Genomic DNA, 23,510 nt, shown 5'->3' with positions numbered 1-23,510 from the left:
GACCCTGATTTTACATGAAATATTAATAACCATTGGAATAGAGCACTGTAGATGTGGGTCCTGATATCAATATAATTTAATCAATTTAGTATTCAGACAATGCAAAGCAAGTTTGTTTATCTTGTTTCCTCAGCTCTGTTGTCCGACGAATCGCATTGAAACTTAACATACACTTTTGCCTACAAAAAGGACAAGCTAAATTACTTTAAGCACACTTAGAGCTATCCTGTTAAACTCTCTCTTCTTCGCCTTTCAAAGTTATCTCAGATGGTTTGTCTGCACAAAAGATATACTTACTAAGAAAATAGATTTACAGTTTAAATGAACGTGATCAAACAAATAAGATTTTTAACCTTGCACTTTGTTAACAATATGACATTAGAAAAAATATTTTATGAGAACTTTCTGGTGTTTAATATTAAAGTAAATTAATTATCATTACTTTAACAAAAAAAAAATGATTAAAAGATATTGCTTTAAAAGACTTTGTTCTTGTCTACTATTTGATCTTTTTAAAGACCTTTGGTCGGGTCGGATCGATATTCCGACAACAGGTCTTAAAAGTTTAGTTAAGAATATTGATCATTTTAACTTTATGAACATAATAGCTTGGATTTAAAAGTTAAATTAATTTTGAAAGGCTTTATCAAACAAGTTACGCGTAACTTATCTATCAAAAAAAAATATTTTTGTAAACATTCTTTGTTTCCTAGTATTCCTGCCTTCTCATACAAAACTACTACTAATACTAATAGTTACTTAAGATTTCAAAGTGTTATAGTTCGAGACTTCAAACTTATGTCATATATTATTTAAATAAAAGTGATATTTTTTACCATGGGTTTATTTTTCTTCGATTTCCTATTCATTCGATATAGGTATCGCTAGTCTTGAACGCAGACGTACAGGAAATCGACGTCGACGTCGATGGACGTCTGCATGAACGAACGAATTGAATAGTTACATTACACCGGCGGCGGTGTGCTACCAACTAACTTTCTTAATCCTCGTTACTATTTAAAATTTATTGACAGAAAACGCTAATAGTATTTGCCTGACACAGGATTTAAACTGGCCTCAAGATGTGTAGCTTTAAGTGAGTCATAAAACAAACGAGACCATTATTTAGATAGATATTAATTTTTCTAACAATATTTTTTTATTGTCAATAAATTGCCTACTATTCGTGTATATTGCTAGTCGTTTGAAAACCCACGCGAATTTTACATACTTTATATATAAGGTAAGGTTTATAAACGCACGTCAGGGAAATTAAACCTATTATAGACATTTATGTAGAATATATTATTAGAATCGCCGATAAGTGGGTCGAACAATGTAAATCTCACTTGAAGATTTTGGGTTCAATCCCGAGCTTGGTTATTATTACATTATATTATAGTGCTACATGCTTATCTGCCAGCCGGTATTGAAGCAGCTTAATGGTATGAATAACAAACAATAACTTTAAGAAAATAGAATATTTTTTTCCCAAATATGGGATATTAAGGTTGCTTACTTACGTTACATTGTAATGAATGAAGTTAGTGAGTTTTAACATCACGTTGTATTTTAATGAACTTGTCGCTTGTCTCAAAGTTGTCACGTGTCGTTTTCGTCATACGGTGGTACTGTAATGAATCTTTATAAGGTTTAACTATATCGTCCTATATTTATATTTAAAATGCTTTGTAAAGGTGCCAGCAATATGCAATGACTTATTCTTACTGTGAACTAGTATAATACAGGTATTAGGGTAATGGTAAATGTCTCCTGAGGTATCAAAGTACGATTGTGTACTATCAAAGGGTTCCTTTACGATCTGTCTGCTTTTCAAGTCTTCCCACCACTTTCTGATTTCTTTAATTTTGAATTTTCTTCAAAATATTTTAGAAGCCAACGAGATTAGAATTGATATTCGCCGATTGTTTACAATTTTAATTTTTTTTTTTATTATTTTTGTTCAAGGGTTCATGTATAAACTTAAAGAGAGACTACTAACAATAAAATTAAAGGATTTGCCACTTGTTGCGTATATACTATCAATTGTAAAAAAAAAAAAACACTAATTTGAGTAGAAATTGTGTCACTGACTGGAAATAAAAACTTAAAAAGCGTTAAAAAACATCGTAAATACAAATAATAAAACAGACACACCATAGGCAGAGACAACACGTGGTAAATAAATTGGAAAACCGGAAATAAGCAAATTCCATAAGCACAATGGGAAAAACAGTTAGTGGGAATCACGGGAAATACTCTTTTATCACATTATCAAGATCTTCACAACGAATATAAATTAAAAATGTATACCTACTTAAAGTCTCTGGTTAGTTCCAATCGGGATGAACAATTATCACGGATAAATCGATAACTTGAGTCGATGGGATGGCAATACGACACAATTGGGGAGTGTTCGAGCGAAGGTCCAACGACTTCGAATGTGCTTACCAATGCAGTTTGAACTGCTAAACAGAAAACGCAATAACTTTTATTACAGGCCCGGCTTGGAGCTAGGTATTGTACTTGGTGGTAGGGCTTTGTGCAAGCCCGTCTGGGTAGGTACCACCCACTCATCAGATATTCTACCGCCAAATGACAGTACTCTGTATTGTTGTGTTCCGGCTAGAAGGGTGATTGAGCCAGTGTAATCACAGGCACAAGGGACATAACATCTTAGTTCCCGAGGTTGGTGGCGCATAGGTGATGTAAGGAATGGTTAATATTTCTTACAGCGCCTTTGTCTATGGGCGGTGGTGACCACTTACCATCAGGTGGCCCATATGCTCGTCCGCCAACAAATGCCATAAATGTTAGTTAACCACTACATGTGTGTTGCAACATAGATATTTCTTCTTCTTTAGTTCTTCTTTATTAAAAAAATGCTTATGTTGGGGACTAACTTTCAAGGCTGAAGCCTAAACACTAACTTCCACATTGCTATCGACAACAATGACGCACTTCCCAATTAAATTTATTTCTTGTTTAACACCCTTATCTAACTAATTACACAATAGCTTACTTTAATTAGTTTTGTACACAAGTATAACTCCAAAAATTACGAACTTCTATACAAAATATCAAGACTTGTTAAACTATTAAAAAATATTTTCTTTTTCAACGAACTTCTACGTCATAAAACAAACTTTATTTTATGCAACACACGTTTGTAGATCCACATGTCTTCATTTTGTCTGTCAGATTGTCTGTCTATCAGCCTGAGTAGGAAAACGGACGGTGCGAAGAGCCGGGCGATGTCGGAAGCGGCAAAAACGCGCGGCGCGACTTTCAAGCCACGGGCTTGCTACATTTTCATACACTCGTTTTAGTCACAAGACTCGACGCCGTTGGCCGGGCGAATATCGCTGTAGCGATTTTCCTGTAGCCAGGCCGAATCAGTTAGCGTTAAAACTTTTTAATTAGTATTAGTTTTTAATCACTATATCTTATAATTCTAGATAAAATATTTTTTTATGAATTACTACTTTTATGTAGCAAAAAATATGTAATATGTATAATATAATTAAAAGAAAATCAGTATCACACTGTAATAAATATTATAATGAGAATTTTATTTTTCCTTACTACGAACTAAACCGCTAGTATGTCACAAAACTATAACTATTTAAAGTATAATATGTGAATTAATATATACTTTTTATAGAAATTGCTATTTTTGCGTACAATAATGCAGTTTCACTTTTCTTTTATATTTACTAGTTTATACAACAACAATGATATAATGAAGTATTTTATATCAACATTTTAAGTATTATTTTTGGTACATTTAAACTAAAACTTTGTATAACTAAGACAGGACTGATTTGTCAGAACCACACTGCAGTGGTTCAAATACCGATAATCGAGCCTGTCGGCAAAAACCTTCAGTATTTCACTGAAGCTGGTCCGAACTCTGCGCAATAGGGATGTGCACATCCCTTTCGCATTTTAGTATAAAAGGAAAATACGCGCGCCCCGACGAACATACCTGACGCGTTGCGGAGTCAGAGCAAACCAACTAGCACCACGAATACGTTAAGTTAACAAATTACAGGTTGTTTGGGCAAAGTGAAGCATGACTTTAACTTGCACGTCAAACGCATTTACATTCTACTCATGTAAGATTTATATTTTATTCAACACTAGAGCCCAGTCTACAAAATCCGAGACTCCATAGAATTCATTAAAACGCTACCGCTTATGAGCAAGTTATTTGAAACAATCGGCGCGGGCGTTCAAAGAAAACGGTCGCATCGCCATAGTGCGGTGTCAAGAAAATACCGCGCATGTGCAAAATAGCTTTATGTAACCACGGGCCGATCCGAAAACAAGCGCGATCCATGGATTAACGTCCGTTAGGAAACTTTACTCATTCATCTTTTCCCTTAAAGAGGGGAGCGGGGTTCGGGCCGCGCTGCGCTACTCCGCGCGTTACGTAACCCTGTTGGAGGGTGACGCCGATTCCTACTCGAGTCGCCCTCGCGCACGGACCGGTCCCAGCGTCACCTCGCACGCTCTGTCGAAATCGCACCCTAGGCGCATTGCCACCGAACGCGAACCGCGAGACCGCTCGTCCGACGCGCCGCGTCTACCCCGCTTCGTCGTCGAAATAGCTTTTGTTCGAAAAACCGACGCTCTTAACTTTAACATAGTTGTTGGTTATCTCTTCGCTGAAGGCGGTAAGCCGAAATTTACGATTACTTAATATATCATCATGCGTTCACAAGATTATTTCTTATATAACATATTTTTTTTTGCAACCATTATTGCATTGTTTTTCTGTTTTCATGTTATCTGCTGTGCGAATTGTTTATTTATTTTATTAATTGTGCTATTTATTTTAGAATAAAAAAAACTTAGTTATTTTTTAATACTAACATACCAATGTATTATAAATCCATCAAATTTTAATACGATAAATGTTTTCACATTTATATACCGCACGCGATATTACTTTTTCGAAAGTTTTACTATTCAATGTGAAATGATTTTAAAGTAAAAACAAAGAATAACTTGTTCCAAATATTGAAGTAGTAATAGGTGAAGTAACAAAGAAAATATATTTATAACAGAAAAGGCTGTGATGGTAACGTTCAAAGGCTGTGATGGCCTTTTCGGTTCAAAGATATTTTCACTGTTTTTCCAATATTACATAAAGGTTAAGTTAAGTGAAACCGGGCGTTGAATCGAGGGAAACAAATATACATATTTGTTTTGTGACCTAGGTGTAATAAAATTATGTAAGTAAACTGGACAGAATAAAGTGTTTTGGGCCAAGTCATTTCGTAGTCTTGGCACTTCAATTTGTGTAATTATAACAAACTTCAAAAAGCATTTGTATAAATCTATCTGATCTATATTTAAAAATGTTTTTATTTTAAACACATCTATATAAATATTATCTATTTAAATATTTATATAATAAGCAAATTCTGATACTGTGTAAGTTCGTAGGCCGTCGGTATTCTCGTAGATGCCTAATAAAGTACCAATCATTTATGCACGACTTCATCTTGAAATTCGCATTCCTTGATTAATGCTTTGAAAAGAGGAATACAGGGTATCGACCTTTGTTACCGGATATTATATGCATATTTATTTAAGGCATCGAAACGTTAATAATTGTAACGGATATTAGTTTTGGTTTTAACAAAAAGTTATTCAAGAAAACTTAAAAGTATTGATTCCGCGTTTCATGATTGACAATTAATGAAATTTATTATGACATTTATTAAATAAAAATTAATCAATCCATTTTATATTATTTTACTTAACACATCAATTTTATTCCATTGAATCGCATTCGTAAAATAAGTATAAACTATATTCATTTCATTTTTACTAAGTATAATTTTTTTTTAACTATAGTTATAAAAATTAATAAATTGAAAATGTTAGAACAAAATATTATTTAAATAGGGGCTGAAAGCATTACTTCAAATTCATAATTGTATAAAGAAAAAGAGAAAAGATTGAATCTTTTTTAAATTCCTTAAACTTTTGCGATTATTGCCTCCAAGAATTTAAGATTAAAGTACTTTTCTTTTTCACTATCTCCAGTTTAACCTTTATTTTCAGTAGATATTGATGATGCTGCAAAGTCGTATGGAATATTTTACAGGTTTCAGACGGAAGCCATTTTAGCGAGAGTTTAGAAATTGCTTGTCTTATTGGCTGATGACTATGTATGACTATGGTCTGTACGAGTCCTGGGTCATTTGTCGTTGGTGTAACCTATTGTATATTATATAGTCCATAGTATTAAAATTTTTACAAACAAGGCAAAATAATATATTTTTTTTAAAAAGCATTAAAAATTGCTCCTCTATTGTAAATACGACCCGTTCGCAATACCGGCAAAACGATTTAAATTCATGAAAATTATACAGAATAATAATGTTTTTTATTCAGAATTTTATACATCACTAATTATAAAAAAATAATGAAATCTTTTAATAATATGACTTTGACATAACGAAGAATTTAGTTTAAAATGTTGATTTACATATACAAATATATATATTACAAATATATTACAAATGCTTCGGGAACTCCATATGACCAAAATCTATATATTTATATTCTATTTTTTACAAAAGTATTTGTAAGACAAGAAAATTTTCGTCGAAATAGAATATTCCAGGATAACGTTCTAAAAGAAAGCTTAACAAAATTAATAAATGAATATTTTAATTCAAGTTAATATCAAATACTGGTTTCAATTTCACTAAAATGGACTTTGTTTTTTATAACATACAGTTGATTTTAGGTCGCGTTTTCAAAATATCTTAAAGAAATATAAACTTTTCTTTGTATAACGTTTGGGTTGCATCTCTAAAAATAAATATTAACATTCTTTTATTAATCACTAAGAAAAAACAAATAAAGTACAGTATATTTAGTAAAATTTCAGAAAGTTATTTGATTAAACAAAATAAAGCAAAGTGTAGTGAAAAATATTATATTAATTATAATATTATTAAAGAAATTGTCTCAATATAGATGCTGCTCGATTCGCCGCTACCAAAAAAAGCCTGACAGCTATGACGTGCCCTGTCAGTCCTACTTGTCCACAAATAATCATTTAAAATATTCAATATTTGCTATCATTTTTATGCATTAATTAAACTATCGATCGATTACTGAATTTTTAATCTGGTTTACATACCTATTATTTTTTATGATGTATGGCGGACGGACAAATGGGCCTGGTGCTGAGTGGTCACCACCACTTATAAAGAATAGCTATTTTTTTTACCTTGGAAACTAAAATGTTATGTTCCTTGTGCCTATGCAAACCAAAAAACCATAATACTGAGTACTCATGTTTGGCGGTAGAGTATCTGATTAGTAGGTGGTACCGACTCAGACAGGCTTGCACAAAGCCAAGTAAAACTTTTGACAAATAAATAGTACGTTTATCATATTTTTTTATTTATAGAGCTGTTAGTTCTCGAGACTCTTTAATATTTATTTTTTTGCTCCTGGTATTTATTGTAACTTATGCTAGGAGTAAGAACGACAATACCCTAAGGGTTTAGACTTGCGACTTCTACTTCGCTCGGTAATCCGGAAAACGTTTAACTATTACTTTGCGTTTATTTATAAAAATATTAAAAAGAAATATCCCTTTTTTACTAATAATTCCACAATCTTTTTATATAATATTATAATTTCGATTTGATTATAATTTTTTCACGCGTTTGACGTTGTGCTTTAATTGACGTAAGTTCCCAATCATATTGTCATAACTCAATCGAGATTTCAACACAATTAAAACAAAGTCACGCACAAGTTCATTGCTTCTACGATAGCTTTTTTTAATTTTGTAGTGCTACTAATTAAAGTACTATTTAAACATTTTTGTATTTAAATTATTGTTAATACAATCTGTTCATTTTTAGAATATGACATTATGAATGATTATAAATTATTTGTACTTTAGAATAATAACGTGGAATAATAAGGCTTTTAGAACAATGACATATGAACAATGATCGCAATGCAACAGAAAGCAATCGAAATGTGAAACACATCTAAAATTTATTTTATAACTGTTTTCAACTTATACTTTTATAATTCATTTATTTCTTAACGAGATACGAAAGACGTACGTGTTCATCTTAAGTTGATACCAACGGGTTTCGGTTAACTAACAATACAAACGCTGTCGACCGAAAATGCTCATTTATTTGCATACAATAATCTCTTGACTAAGCAGTTTTAACAACCAAATCGACCTACATCTTAATAAAATAATACTACAAGAAGCTTAGATACAACTATATATTAAGTTAGCTAATATATTGTATAGCTTTATATAACTTTATATATGTAAAACCTATTTTAACGGACTGCTCAACGAATATGATAATATTCGACTTTGATTATTATTATTTCTTATTATAATACTCAATTAGTATTTTTCAAACAACAAGGCAAAAATATTTTTTTATTCCTTAGTGTTATGTACGCTACATACATTGAAATTGTTTTAATTCTACAAAAATACCGGTCTACAATAATGTCCGGTCTATTTATCATCAAAGTGTTCGAGACTCTTTCGGGATTTATTTATAAAGTAGGGCTCCAATGGTATTAATGTTGACAATAATATAGATAATTTTATCATTGCAAACCATTATATACACGAGAAAAGTAAAGGTAAACTTATCATAACATAACATCGAATTTCCGAATCCGTAAAGTCAATACATCCACGTTGGGCAAGGAATATTCGTTTCTTTAATAAAATTAAGCAGATATTTTTAACTTTGCCTAGAAATCTATTTAAATCTCATATTATAGAATATAAAAATAAGTATCGTTGCTTATTTCCAAATATCCATACTAATAATATAAATGCAACAGCAACTCCCAAATTAAGTCTTTCTGTTCGTCTGTTGGTCTATCACGGGAAATCACTTAACCGATTTTGATAAAACTTGGTATGAAGCAAGCTTGAACTTCTAAGAAGGATATAAACTTTTCTATGTCCAGCACCTGGCGACCAGCCAGTAAAATTCGAGTGAGCCCGCGGGTGACAACTAGTGATATATAAATATTATTATATTTCACGTAATTTCAGTAGAAAAAGAGTTACTTTTGAATGTCTTGTCGATTACTTTAAGTGGAATCTACTTTCTGAACCGCTAGGAGTTTAACGTTCAATTTAATCATTTAACATGAAGATCAAAGTGCTCATATTTGAAATGCTTTTATTTGAACAAAAGCTTATTTTGTACATTGACCGTTCAGGTCGTACTTCTGAAAATAATCGTTAGCTTTATGTTGTACAAATTTGTATACGAGTTTTTCAGTTCAAAAAAATATTTTTTATAGATTACCGTGTATAAACGAGTATGGGCAGAACTATGTACTTAAATTATTATTAGTTAATAATTATTATAGTAAGCACGTACTCAAAAAACAGGTTAAATTTTCGCAAGTGTAAATATTATAACATAGCTGACATTACCCTAAAAATTTCGGTGTATTCTTGAGGTATGAAAATTGCCTTCATATGCAAACAAATTTAATGCTCCTGGTACTGCACTAAGGCTTCCCCTCACTTTATGGTAAATATTTCAGAACTTTACTTACCCACTTTACGTTATAGCTGTTTGAGCGACTTGGAGACGCCATTAAATTCTTAAAAAAATTCAAATGGAACTAATGTTGGCAAGTTTTTGTACGAATATCATTTATTTTAGAATTATAAAATTTGTAAGTAAATTTTTAACCAACTTCAAAAAAAGGAGAACTTTGTTAAGTTTTTCTTCGTTAACTGAGTCATATAAGAGTGATAGAATTATTTTGTGTTAGGTCCAGTTTAAAGTGGTCACATCTTAATCTCATTGTTATTGTATATGTATATCATAAGTTATATTTGTATTATAATTCCGTTTCTGTTGGTAATCTACTTTATTTTTTATTAAAAATGTATTTTATTATTTTGAATAAAAATGGAAGCAATATATTATAAACATATTTTATTATATAAATCTAAAAATCATCCACCGGGCTCTTATCAGACAAATATTCCAACATGATGATACCGAAAAATCGAGCGATATCAATATATTGTACAAATTAAGTAAGAAGACGGCAGAAACACAAAAGTTATCGTCAGTCTTTTATTTTGGATGTTTACTGCAACGGGTTACCGATTAAGTCACCCAGTTAAGTTATATACTTAGTGTATATTATTGACACTATTTTTATCTGTGTCTAGCAAATTACATGACCCTCTTACGCCGTCAGCCGACGATCACTATTTCCTTGTACGTTCGTGGCGCATATACCTTGTTAAAATATATTACAATAAAAAGAAATGTCTATCTTTTTATGTCATTGATTTTGGAAGTTGGACAAATGGGCCACCCGATGGCAAGTGGACACTACTGCCTATAGGAACTACCAACCATGGGAACTAAGACATTATGTCCTTTGTGCTTTTAGTTACACTGGCTTACTCACCCTTCCTAATAAAACACAGCAGTGCTAAGTATTGCTGCTAGGTAAAATAAATGAAGTGGTATCTATCCAGACGGGCTTGCATGAAGCCCTATCACCAAACCTGAATTAAGGTAACTCAATGTTTTAGTTTATGTAAGTATATTGGACTCAGCTCGCCTGTCACCAGTGGACGCAAAGAGACAAGCTATACTTTCAATTTTTTTTTATTTATTAGATTTTTATACGTTTATTGGAAGTTAAAGTTTAATTATAATTTTTCTATATGTATCGTTTCGATGTTGGGCGTCGCGTGCCAGCTACACATATTTTTTATGATTTCGTATCATGATATAAATATCATAATATCATATTTAAGTAAATATACTGTCCTTGAATTACTGCTAACATTAATAAAATCAAAGTATTCATTAATAAAAATTGAAGCAATATCTGTTCCATTCTTTATTAGAGTCGTAGAAATTATAATTACAATAGTTCATATACCTATAGTACATATATAGATATATAACAGTACTTATGTTTATGTATCGTTACGTACATACTCATAAGTATAGGATAGGTTCTACCGCAAAACAGCAATACCTACTTTGTATAACGGTGTCTGGCCTAAGCCTATAGGTTAGATTATATAATAATTTAAATTCGAACAAAAGTATTTAAGATTTCGAACAGTGTCATTGTTTATGGAAGGAGTAACTTACAACAAGATTCTTTTGCTCATAATATTATTAAGTTTAATAAGAGATTTTTTTTTCGCTTGGAATTATATATATTAAAACAAACTAATGTTGCGAACAAATATGTTATAATTGAAATGCATCGTACAATAATTAAACTACTGTGGCATAGTTCGCAAATATCTTATTCAACTTAAAGCGCTCTCCTGTGTCTGGGGTTAAACATTGATATATTGCTACATCGGGTTTGGTCCTACGAGAATGTATAGATAGCTTTGATGATCACTTGGGGAGCATTCACCTGGAAAAAATAGGTCTAAACGCTAGGTTGATTTTATTAGTGAATGTTCTTTATCACGCTTATTTATCTACTGAATGATTCTTCGTTTTACTTCATATTATTTATTTATTTTTCTTATTAACTTAACTCAAATATATAAGGTGCAACATTTTAAGGTTCAAGTTTATTTCGTCTATCTCTTATGTCAAGTGAGTTTGTTTGTTTGTTACGCTTTCACCTCTTAAATACTCGACTGATCATCATGAAATTGAATACACGTTGTCAGATATATCTGACGTCATAAGCGAGCGTCATACCGTTTGCCGTCACGGCATACGATTCGATTTTACCCCCAGGCCCATTTCGCATGAATAGTATTTGTTGTTTATGCTAATATTGCTTCGGAAAAATAAATAATTATTATAATAGTAGAGTTGAAAAGTACGACTGCAATAAGAACAGACTGCTTTGGAAGGGTGGCGTGGATTTTATAGGGTTCCTTCGGAAACAAACATCCTTGCATACGAATTATCTTGTTATTGCAAAAACTTGTCCCCTTACAAATTGCGTTTTCCTTAAAATCTGCCTCTCTGTACGCAAAGATAAAAACAACAACAAACCCGTTGAGTATTTCAATTTTATCAACTTTGCAAAAAATAAATTAAAATTAGTGTAAATTGTTTAAAACTCGATTATGTCTCCGGTAACATATCACAAACATTCTGTCGTAATACATAGCTTATGTCCGACAGTAGTATTATACCATAACTTAAATAATAAACAAACTAAAATGCATTTACGTGATTGGTTTGCAATACATTATAATATGAAAATATCGACAAATCAATAGACATGAAGCTTTAATAGGTGTCGGCGTCGTTTTGTCTGCTGCTTAAAAACTTATATTTTCTCATTACGGTCTAAAATAGAGCGAATTGCAAAGATAACTAGCATTACCAAATTGGCAGATCATAAACTGCCCTCGTTCAGCCTGTAGAATCTTAATATATGTAGATATTATACATCGATATCGTATATGATATCAAACGTTGCGCAAATGTTGAGTGTTGATTGTACAGAAAGAACCTCTCCCTCGTTTAAGCAAAAAGATTGGAGGCAATCATTCATTTTTCGGAGCAAAAAGAAAGGAAATCGAATGAGAAAATTGTGTTATAGGTGTCAACGTAAGCTCAGTCGATTGCTCACGGAATTCCCTTTAGGCGTGAACAAATATAATTCAGTTAAGTCGAGTATGCTATTTTCACAACATTATTGTATATTATTTGGAAACTAATTATATAATAGAACGATTTATTTTCAAAATTACGTACTTTTGTAATATTGATCGTGAATTAAAGTTAATTAGACAACTTTGCTATAGTAATTTGTGTTAATATGATACTTTTCTTGCTAAATCCGTAACTTATTATAGAACAAACTTCAACAATAGTTTGATTTGGTTAAACTTTAGCAACGAACGATGTAATATAAGTTATTCCTAGAAATCTGAAAATGCTAACTTGCAAGTTGTACTTACCGTACAGATTCGTAACTACCTTAAAAGTTGGCATTTTAAATTCAGAATAACATATAAATTATATTGTTTGATAAAATTAAATATTCCTATCTAATCATTGATTCCAATTTTTTTCGACGATAACAAAGTTTTTTAATAATAACGTTAAGTGATTGTCGTTATTTCCCGACCAATTTCGATTTACGTGCTTACGAAGCGCTGCAGTGTAAATACTGCCAAGTTTCAAACTCTAGACTGCCACTGAGAATAACTTAACCGAGCAAACCCAATACCTTTTTAGTGGCCGGGCTCGGGATTTGAACATAGGACCTAGAAACGTGCAGGTTGCACAAAGTTTAAGCTAGCCTCTACAATTACGTAGTATTTAGAACTTAGTAATAAAAAATTATTAATAAGATATTAATATAACATTAATTATAGATCTATTTAAATGTGGTATTTTACTGGGTGGGTATTACTCATTATATATTTTACCGCCAAGCAGAAATACCTACATTGTGTTCCGGTTTGAAGGGTTACTGAGCTTGTGTAACTGTAGACGTAAGGTTGATGGCAAATTGGTGCTATAAGGAATGGTTAATATTTCTTACTAATGTCTTTACGCGGTGGTGACTACTTACCGTCAAGTGGCCCATTTGTCTGTACGCCATCAGGATTTTTGTTACTCAATCACTCTTGAACAAAGGAAACAGATTCTAATAACAATTGTCTTGGAAGTCATAAAAGGCTTAGTCGTTAACTATAATGGAAATATGACTAAGTTTAAAATGCATATCTATAATTGATTAACAAATATAACTAACGAATTAAATTATATTAATACTTTTTCCGAGCATTTCATCAGTATTTTTTAATCCATACGTGAAATCAACTGATTGAATTTGTTTGCGACATTTTATTCCACTCAAATTTTTTTTTATATATATAAAACTATTATGTCGTATTTTTATCAGAGTTCGAAAAAGGCGAACGAGATTTTAACTGCAGTCGATATTGCTAGTGTTTGTTGGAAACCCGCATCTTTAGATGGAAATCGTAAGGAGACATTAACCCAGTAGTGGAACATTGATAGTTCATTACTTACTTACAAATATCTTTACGAAATCGAGTTCCAGTTTCTCAAACGCTTGTCAAAGTCAGATTTAGTAATCTGGCTACACACTCAACGCTCATTGGTTCCCTATTGCGTAAACAGCTCCTACTAATTATAATTCAGCTTAAATTTAATTCACGTATCTAACATTCACATTCCTAGTGCACCAAATTGCATAATTTAACCTAAAAAATGTATTAAAATAAATGAAATCAATAAATCTAAAACAAAGGTATTCATTCCGGCTTGTAAATTTAAATCATTCACTTTATATCACTTTTAAACTCAAACGTCAAATACTTTATATCTACACATTAACTCGACATTTTATACTTTAATTCTGACGGCTCTAACACGCTTTGCATTACACACACACACATCAGCCCGCATTCGTCCACTGCTGGACATAGGCCTCTCCAAATGCACGCCACTGTGACGAAAGACGCTTTGCATTCTTATGACATAATTATCGCTCACAAATTTTTTTAATGATATCTGTAGGCGGACGAGCAAATGGGCCACCTGATGGTCAGTGGTCATCACCATCCTTAGACAATGGCGCTGTAAGAAATATTAACCATTCCATACATCACCAATGCTTTACCAACCTTGGGAACTAAGTTGTTATGTCCCTTGTGCCTGTAGTTACACTGGCTTGCTCACCCTTCAAACCGGAACACAACAATACTGATTACTGCTGCTGCTGGCGGTGGAATATCTGATGATTGGGTGGTACCTACCTAGACTGGCTTGCACAAAGCCCTACCATCAAGTAACACACACACACACACACATATTACGTTACCTCTTCACGCTTAAACCGCTGAACCGATGTAGAAGAAATTTTGTATGAAGATAGTTTGAATCCCGGAGAAGGACATAGGCTTTTAATTCATCCTTCGAGGGGGTAAAATTAAGGGCAAATTGTTTGCGTAGGTAAAACCCCAGGATCATCTAGTTTTTTATAGTTTCTTTTTTTTAAATATCAGCTGTCAGTGTCTTTGTCTATTCAAAAGGGTATATGTTGTTGCAGACTTGCCTGCAGGCACTTTGGAGATGAAATCTCCAAAGTTTTGATATGTTTGTTACAGTTTTGCCAGCGTTTCAGACTGAAACGTGATCGGACGAATGATTACCTGACTGTATTGTCAGCTCCAAAAATAACAAAATAAGTCCGTTTTAAAATCTACTCGTCTTTTTGTGAAAATATCACTGGAAGTCTTTGTTGTAACGCGTTTTAAATAACCAGTTTTTGAACTGTCAAACACTGGTTAATTAAAACGCGTTCAATACTGACTCAAAATTAGACCACAGTCATAGTTGAAAGCTTGAGACAAACATTTTTTTTTAAATCCTACATTTTTTAAATTAACAACACTATAGCTACCTATATACACAGGGTAAACAACCAGAAAACACAGTTGGCTCACAGAGTATAAATATGTATGTACTGTACTGTTTTGCATTAATTTATTTTATGTTGTGTGTTTGTATAATATTATGTTCATACATATATCATATATTAAGTTTAAACATAAGAAAAAAATATATAATCCATTTGAAACGAAATTAACTTAGTAACACAGTGAGAATAATGTGTACGCGACAAATTTTCGGAATTCGGGTTAGGAAGAGAGCTGTCTCGAAAAAGCCATTTATATCGTTTAGGGTCAGCATAAAGTATTGTAGGGATATGCAGAGCTAGTTCTTTGATATATTTCACGAAAGGTGCACACATTTCCATTTAAATCTAATTGTAACGTATCCGATTAGATTGTATTAGTTTTGTCCATCTAGAAAATTAATTAACTGCTTAGGATAATTCGGAGGTAACGTTGTTAATGTAGAAAGACACTAAAAACGGAGATTATAAAATTTTGATGAATGTTATTCTAGTAATTATGATAATGCATATGTTTCAGCTATTTTTTATTAATGGTAAATAATATAGGCTTCATAATACATGTCTTTGGAAAATAATTATGGATACATTGAATTGTGTCGTATATTTTTATCATCAAATAATCTAAATATTCATTTTCAACACGAAAAAATTACCTTCTCTCTTCAATTTTGCCATCGATTTAATGTGAAAATTTCTAATATAGTTTCACAATACCTTTACAAAAATATTTAAGGATTTTCGACAAGCAGCTGACAGCGAACCGACTAAACCATCTAAGCAATTTCATTGGCCCACTCAACTTTCAAACGGAGTTTTATCGATGCAAATTTTACAAGTTTTAAATTTGCACTTGACATATCTAGAACACAAAAAAAAAACTGATTCAATTTTAATAAAACTTTACGTTTTGAGGTATATGAGATATCTTACTATCAGAAAAAGTAGAACAGAAGAACAGAAAAAGATATCACCTTGGTCAAGAGTTAATTTCATTTAATATTAATTGCACCTCACTTAATTGCCTTTATACAAAGCGCTACCATATCATGAAACTTATAATTACAAGTCGATACTAAATTATATACATTAATATGTTTATTATTTGAAATAATAAAAACTTGATGAAGAATAAACGTATATTATTAGGCATGTAAATGTTGATAATTATATAGGTTTCTAATTATTATTAGAAACAATTTAACAGGAATGAAATTATAAATATACTGATATTATATTTTAAAGCTTAAACTTGCTTCATAACGAGTAGAGGGTAAAGTTATAAGCTCGTCGGATGGTCGCAGGCGGTGAATCGCCATCCGGGCACGTCGAGTCAGCGATACCCATCGTATAAAAATAAATCGATCTGATCTACCCCTTTTGATATAATATTGTATATATTCCCATCATTTCATTGGTGTTCCTGACGTAATACTCGGTCTGATGTAACAACGATCAATTTATTAAACGTATTGGTATGTAAATTATGGTTCTGTTTTTTTTTTAATATTTAAATATATTCAAATTTTATAAAATATGTTTTAGTACGAGAATTTGCTCTTAACAATAGTAAAATATAATTTGTGCTTGCTTGATTTAATTATTGTAATATAAAGATGAACTCTGATAGTTTTTGGCACAGTTTCTTTTTAAGCGAGTTCAAAGAAAAATGAGTTTATCGATTCAATCGTATTTTTTATGTTCATTACTCCTGATCTTCGTTATTTATGAACTGACTAGTCATATGTATATGTATATAGTGTTATGCATATGTAACGTATAGGAACTCTATAGTAACTGTCCGTAACATAAAAAGTTCAGTTTGGTTCAGTATTTTTTTTTAATCCTTATAATATTTAAAAAATTACATTATTATCAACGCTTACCCGACTAGTATATGAATATCATACCTCCATTGTTGAATAAATCAAACGACTGATAGGATTTAAAGAATTTTAAAAGTATTAATTATAGTATAGTTACAACTTAGTTTAAAAAAAAAAGAATATTCTTTTAACTTTCACCTCTTATTACTTTGCATTGTTATAACAATTGTAATTTATAAAACAAACTGATTCTTTCATAACTTTTAGAGGCTCTTTCAATACCGATATAATGTTATGCATGAGCCACAAAAAACACGTCTTTTTTAAAAAGAATATATTGTTGATTTTTCATTCAATCATAGCATTTAAGGTGGTTTCTTATTAAATTACCTTCTTTAGTAAATGCATAATAATTGAAGAAAAATATTATCATTATTTTAATTAAACGTATACATTTTTGGTCCGTTTAGTAAACTGGCTCTTTCATGCCACTTCTCCCCTGCATAGTTTCATTAAAGTCACAGCAATTGAATTGGACTTCAGCTCTAGGTACGTGTAATTATTTCTGTATTTAAATGGTTTCTTAAGATTTCAATTTCTATGCTTTTATAAGCTATGGTATTTATAATGTTATAAGTAATTTTGTTTCTTTACTGATTTTTAATTAACTTAATTGCCCCCTTTTTTATTTTACTTTACAGCATCTGGATATTCTCAATCAGATAATATTATTAATTATTATTATGTCAATAAATAATTATTTTTTCTATGTGTTCGTTTAAATAGTGTTTTAGATAGTATTAGTTGTCGCCCGAGGCTTCGCTTGCATTTCAGGGGTCAGTCGTCAGGCGTTGGGTATAAAAAAATAACCTATGTCCTTTCTTGGTGTTCAAGCTTACATTACATCAAATTTCATGATTTAACCATGGAAGCATAACAGAAAGAGTTATGATCGCATTTGTAATATTAGTATAGATCGTACGTATATTATGTTTGTAGCACTGAATACTGACACTTATCTATATATGTCGTTAGGACGTTTGTTGTGAAAACAGAAAGGGCTTTATAAATATTATGATGCTTATGCCATGGTCCACGTCAAAAGCCATTACGTTGGGAAGTAGTTGTCTCCATTGTTGTGTTGTCACTTGACGGCTGTCATTAGTTATATATAGTAGGGCGAGTGTGCACACAAAAATCGACAACATTACCAGCGTTATCTATGGTTATAACGTCTAAATAACAACAGCCTTAACACGATGAACTATATTATCTTATAATTAACGATTTAGTGCAGAGGCAACGTTGTATATATATTCGTTTACGTTGAAATTTTCTTTATTGCCTATTGAAATTTAAAATCAATACTTCTCCTAATTTAATATAAAAATAAATGTAACAGGAAGCCTCTAAATTTCCTACTGTTCAACTGACTAAGACTTTCAGTAGTTTTGATGAGGTTGAATTAAAGGACATTCCGCCACGCTGTTTTTCTAAAATATTATGTCGTAAAATAAATTATATCTTTTAACTCCATGAAATAAAAATAAATGTTTTTTTCTACATTTGTCCTCTATGCGTTTCGTAACCATTCGTCTGATTGATATGAAACTTTTGTTAGTTGTTGCGAATATCGGCGAAAGTTCTATAGGCCCAGATAAAACAAGTTTTTTTCTTGAATTCTCGTATGAACCCAGGCTATGTAACTACTGGTACTACAAAATAATAATGTTCACTTTTGATATTTTGGATATCGTACCAAAATTATTACTTAAATCAATTGCCAAATTGAATTATTCAATGATTAAAATTTTAAACAAAATTAATATCAAATAAAGACTATATTTATTTCTTTATTTTATTTTGTTTGAACTTAGGGGTTTATCTCCGGAACTAATGATCCAATTCTTTTTTCTTTACCTGTAGCTTAATTATTCCTGTGTGCTGTAGGATATAACTTATATTGATATCATATTAATTTCTTAATTAATAAATGACATCCGTGCAAAGCCGAGGCGATTCGCTAGTATATAATATAAATATGTCAGATTCAGAAAGATTAGCCCTATAAAAAAGAAGTATTGAGTACTTATTGGTATTTTCGCTGAACGCTGAGTTATTTTGATGGATTACGCAACACTAGTGAACCGTAAAACAAAATGATTCCATATATATTTGAATACGTATTTTATTTATTACAAAGTGTAAGAGTTACAATGTACGTGCCTATATTCTGGTAATAAGTCGTCCCTCGATAGTTGTCTAGACAAGAGAATCTGTTTTTTTTAATAAATAAATTTTGTCAAAGTCATATAATGAAGAGCATGATATTTCTATGGAAGGCTTTAAAAAACAGAAATAGAAATACTGAATACAGAAATCTTAAGATAATAAGCAATATGTGTGGTGTTAAAAAACAAATACATTACATAAAATGGATGATATGCATTATTAAAAATTTTAAAGCTTATGTCAAAAATACATTCAGGCATACAGGCAAGGCAACAACAACATCAGGCATATTAGGTACAAGATTATATAAAAGATAAAAAAACGTGGGTTTCTTTTTTATTGATTTCTAGGCAGGATACATAAAATATTTAATTTTACTTTACGGACATACTCTGTAATTAAAATAGTGGGATAGAGTAACTACTGAGTTTTTCGCCGGTAGAATATACTTTCCGAACTGGTGGTCGTTTTATATTTATTGAACACTGCAACATGACGAAACAAAAGTGCTAAAATAAAAATTGGATAAAAATGAATTTATTTTTGAAAGCTTGAAGTTCACAACCATACGCATTGAGAGTATTATTTAATGACCTTGTAAATTATAGAATCAGTAAAACATTAACAAGAATATATTTTAACTTATAAGGTTAATTTTTCTCTCTAATCAATTAATAATTAATTTTCAATTACCAAAGTTACTAAGGTAATCCCAAAATAATCATTCTTAGGAATTATTAGAGAAATCTGTAGTTTTTGCATTCTCCTTCGACAAATCATTTACGCCAGCTGAGACCGAGTGTTTGAAGGCGGAGATTGTTCGGAAATGACATGAGTTACCATTCCCCGTCCGAGCAATTCTGTAAGCAAATCATACCTACATACATCCTATAGAAATGTACTCTAAATCACTTATGCTACATCTAATAAGTGTATGATTTATCTTTAAATTTATCACAGAATATGACTTTGCTGTGATCTTATTGACACGTGTAGTTGTGTGAAACTTGGTGTGTACATTGAGCTTTCTGTTCGACTGTCCAATTCACTAGTCAGTGTAATACTGAGCCTTACCAATGTGGGTTAGTCCGGTATTAAGTCAGATTAATCTTTGATTCTGAGATTTTACTGCAGTGTCGCTTTGAATCCGACAAATTAGTCTCAACTGTAAGTCACACAAGTACCTATGTCGATGTTCAATAAAAGTTACATTTTCTATCTTTTCTTATCAAACTAGTTTTATCAAATACCTATAATATTTTTATACAAATATTTTTAGTCATTAGAGTTTGCATTAAAATAAATCTTAGATTACATATATGAAAGCTGTTCTTTTTATAAATATAATCATTTTTTTTAATAATGAATTATATGATAATTAAAAATTACGCTTATTTTACATAAATTAAGACATTAATTATCGTGATAAAATGTTGTGAGTGTAAATCGCTTCAAAATACATAAAGCTAATTACAAGTAATTAAGACGAACCATTTCTTAATTAACATATTACAACGCAGATTTATTTTCTATCAAAGAGCTTATAATGTTGGAACATTCGTTACTTATTTGTTCTATCTTTTACAAAAATATATAATAAAATAACATTTAACTACGTAGGTTATTGTTATTTTAATATATTTTAAATCACAACTTACACTGATGTTATTGTTATAACATTTTAAAGCTATTTATCAAGAGAAAGGGATTGTTGCTTTCATTGACATCTGTTCTTAACTTCCCTTCGTATGTCTAACGAGCCGTAGTCGGATGTCTTTTAGCCGCCGCACTAAACGTTGCACTCAAAGAATGCGACAGTTTCAAAGAGAGAGTCTCGTCTTTTGAGATTTTGACAGTCACGAAGGTTACTATTTAAGAAGCCTCTTCTATATTTTCATTTATGATGACAATTACGCTTAGGGAACGTTGAATTCCCTTATGTAATACCAGGGAATATTTTCAACCAATGACAATGATGTTTGCTGCGACTTGTCGTGAGCTTTACGGATTTAACGTTCACGTAAAATCTCTCTACTTCTAATCTCCTTTATTTTCCGTTACAAAGATGATCTTTTTGTGAAACGAGACCAAGGTGAAATTAAGGTTATTTAAAACAAAAATACTTCTTATTTGAATTTACCAAAAACTTCCAGTCAAAAATATATTCGTATACGCAAATTTTCATTCTGCAATATTTTTCAGCACGGATTATTTATTTATGTTAGCGTGCATCATCATCTCCTGAAAATGTAAATTGGGTATACAATGTGACGATGTACGAGTATTTCGTTTAATTCTAAAACGTGTGTGAATGTATGTGCGTGAACATCAAGCAATTAGTTTTACGCGAGGGAAACATCATACATAAAACGAATTTTGTTGGTGACACTTCTCTGATACAGAAATCGATATAAACAATCTTTATTTTAAAGCATTTCAGAAATAGCATGCGAATTTTTAAATTGATAGACCACTTACGCCGACTGTTTGGAAATAGTTTAAAACGGACATCGATTAGACTGTACTTCAAATTCGTTCATACAAGAAAGAACAAATAAAACACGAGCAACACTTTCATTCCTGAATGGTGTGATAATCTATGAAAGAAAAAGCCTATTTATATTATTTTATTCTGTTTGAAATTTTTACTTGCAAACTTGTGTATTGTGTATCTGAATGCAAAACTCTTCGGCTACTCTTCGCTCGCCACCCTCGGGCAATGCAGCTGTCAACTAAACTTTCATTTCACGTGCTTCTATTTGTTCTAGAATGCGAATATACATTTACCGTCCTACATACGTTCTCGTTACACTGTTTTAAAGATATTTTATAATTGAGACAATTTTAAATTTTATTTTTACAATTGCAATCCCATAAATCTAAATTTACATATACGTAATTGTTACAAACCATTAAAATATAATAAAAGATGTAATTTCATTTTATAAATTGTAATCAATTTTATTTTACATGTAAAATTAGCTTTACAAATTCCATTCAATTAGTGCCAATACATATACGTATCGCGTAAAAACGTTCAAAGTACTTAAAGTAATCATTCGTCTAGAATTATTTCAGTAAAATGTCAACATTCATTTATTTTAATTTTAAATAATTGTGACAATGCAATACAGCACGATATTAACTTATCTTTCAGGAGTCAAACTCAAACTCGAATCCCTTTATTCAATATAGAAGCGTTACACTTACTCATTGATAGTCAAATTAAACACTACCACCGGTTCGGAAAAGAAAATATCCTGAGAAGACCCGGCTAAAGAAACTCAGTAGGTCTTTTTTTGTCTATTTTCGTTTTCGTTCGATCGTTTCATTTCCAAGGTGTGCTATCAATCATAAACTCACTAATTGTATAATAACTTTCACACACAAGCGTTCCTTAACAACATTTTTTAATTTGGCAGAAGAGTCATTTTCAACGCTCTCTGGGATCCTATTGTAGAAACGTATACATTGCCCCACAAAAGAGTTACTGATTCTATGCATTCGAAGAACAGTAGTAACAAGTTTGTATTCGTTGCTTGTACCAATGCTATGAGTATCACATTTTCTCATAAAATCATTAATAATTTTCCGTACATAGATTGCATTACAGAATTTATATTGAGAAGCAACAGTTAATATCATAATTTGTTTAAATTTATATCTTAATGAGTAATTAGTTATTCCACTTGAAGTATTGATTAAGGACCGCTCAAAATGTTTTAGAATTAATATGAAAAATATCATGCGGATGTTTATTATAATAATATTATGAAGAGTTTATAACAATCCATTCAACAATATGATCAAATTTGTTAGAGAACTGAGGCTTCTTGTTGAAAGGCACGGATTGTTACTGAGAATTATTAATCAGATAGCTCATGTACAAAACAAGATAGTTTATCGATACCGCAAAAGTTATCCACTGTGAGAACTAGCCTTGATGGTTTAATACAATGACGTCAAGTGCACATACGCCCTAAC

At 31.2% G+C, this 23,510-nt stretch overlaps 1 protein-coding gene across 2 annotated transcripts in view; it reads left to right on the top strand.

Annotated features, from left to right (window-relative positions):
• Positions 1-4,478: 4,478 nt before the first annotated feature.
• The window catches only part of LOC125076013 (frequenin-1), a 172,477-nt gene continuing 153,445 nt past the window's right edge, over positions 4,479-23,510 (top strand). For both annotated transcript variants that reach the window (XM_047687934.1, XM_047687933.1), the window contains exon 1: positions 4,479-4,679. The gene's annotated coding sequence lies outside the window, so the exon portion shown is untranslated. The remainder of the gene's footprint in view (positions 4,680-23,510) is intronic.

The sequence above is a fragment of the Vanessa atalanta genome, chromosome Z (genome assembly GCF_905147765.1).
Source record: "Vanessa atalanta chromosome Z, ilVanAtal1.2, whole genome shotgun sequence".
Classification (NCBI taxonomy): domain Eukaryota; kingdom Metazoa; phylum Arthropoda; class Insecta; order Lepidoptera; family Nymphalidae; genus Vanessa; species Vanessa atalanta.
Note: the sequence above shows the minus strand (reverse complement) of the source record. Positions and strands in the feature narration are given on the sequence as shown.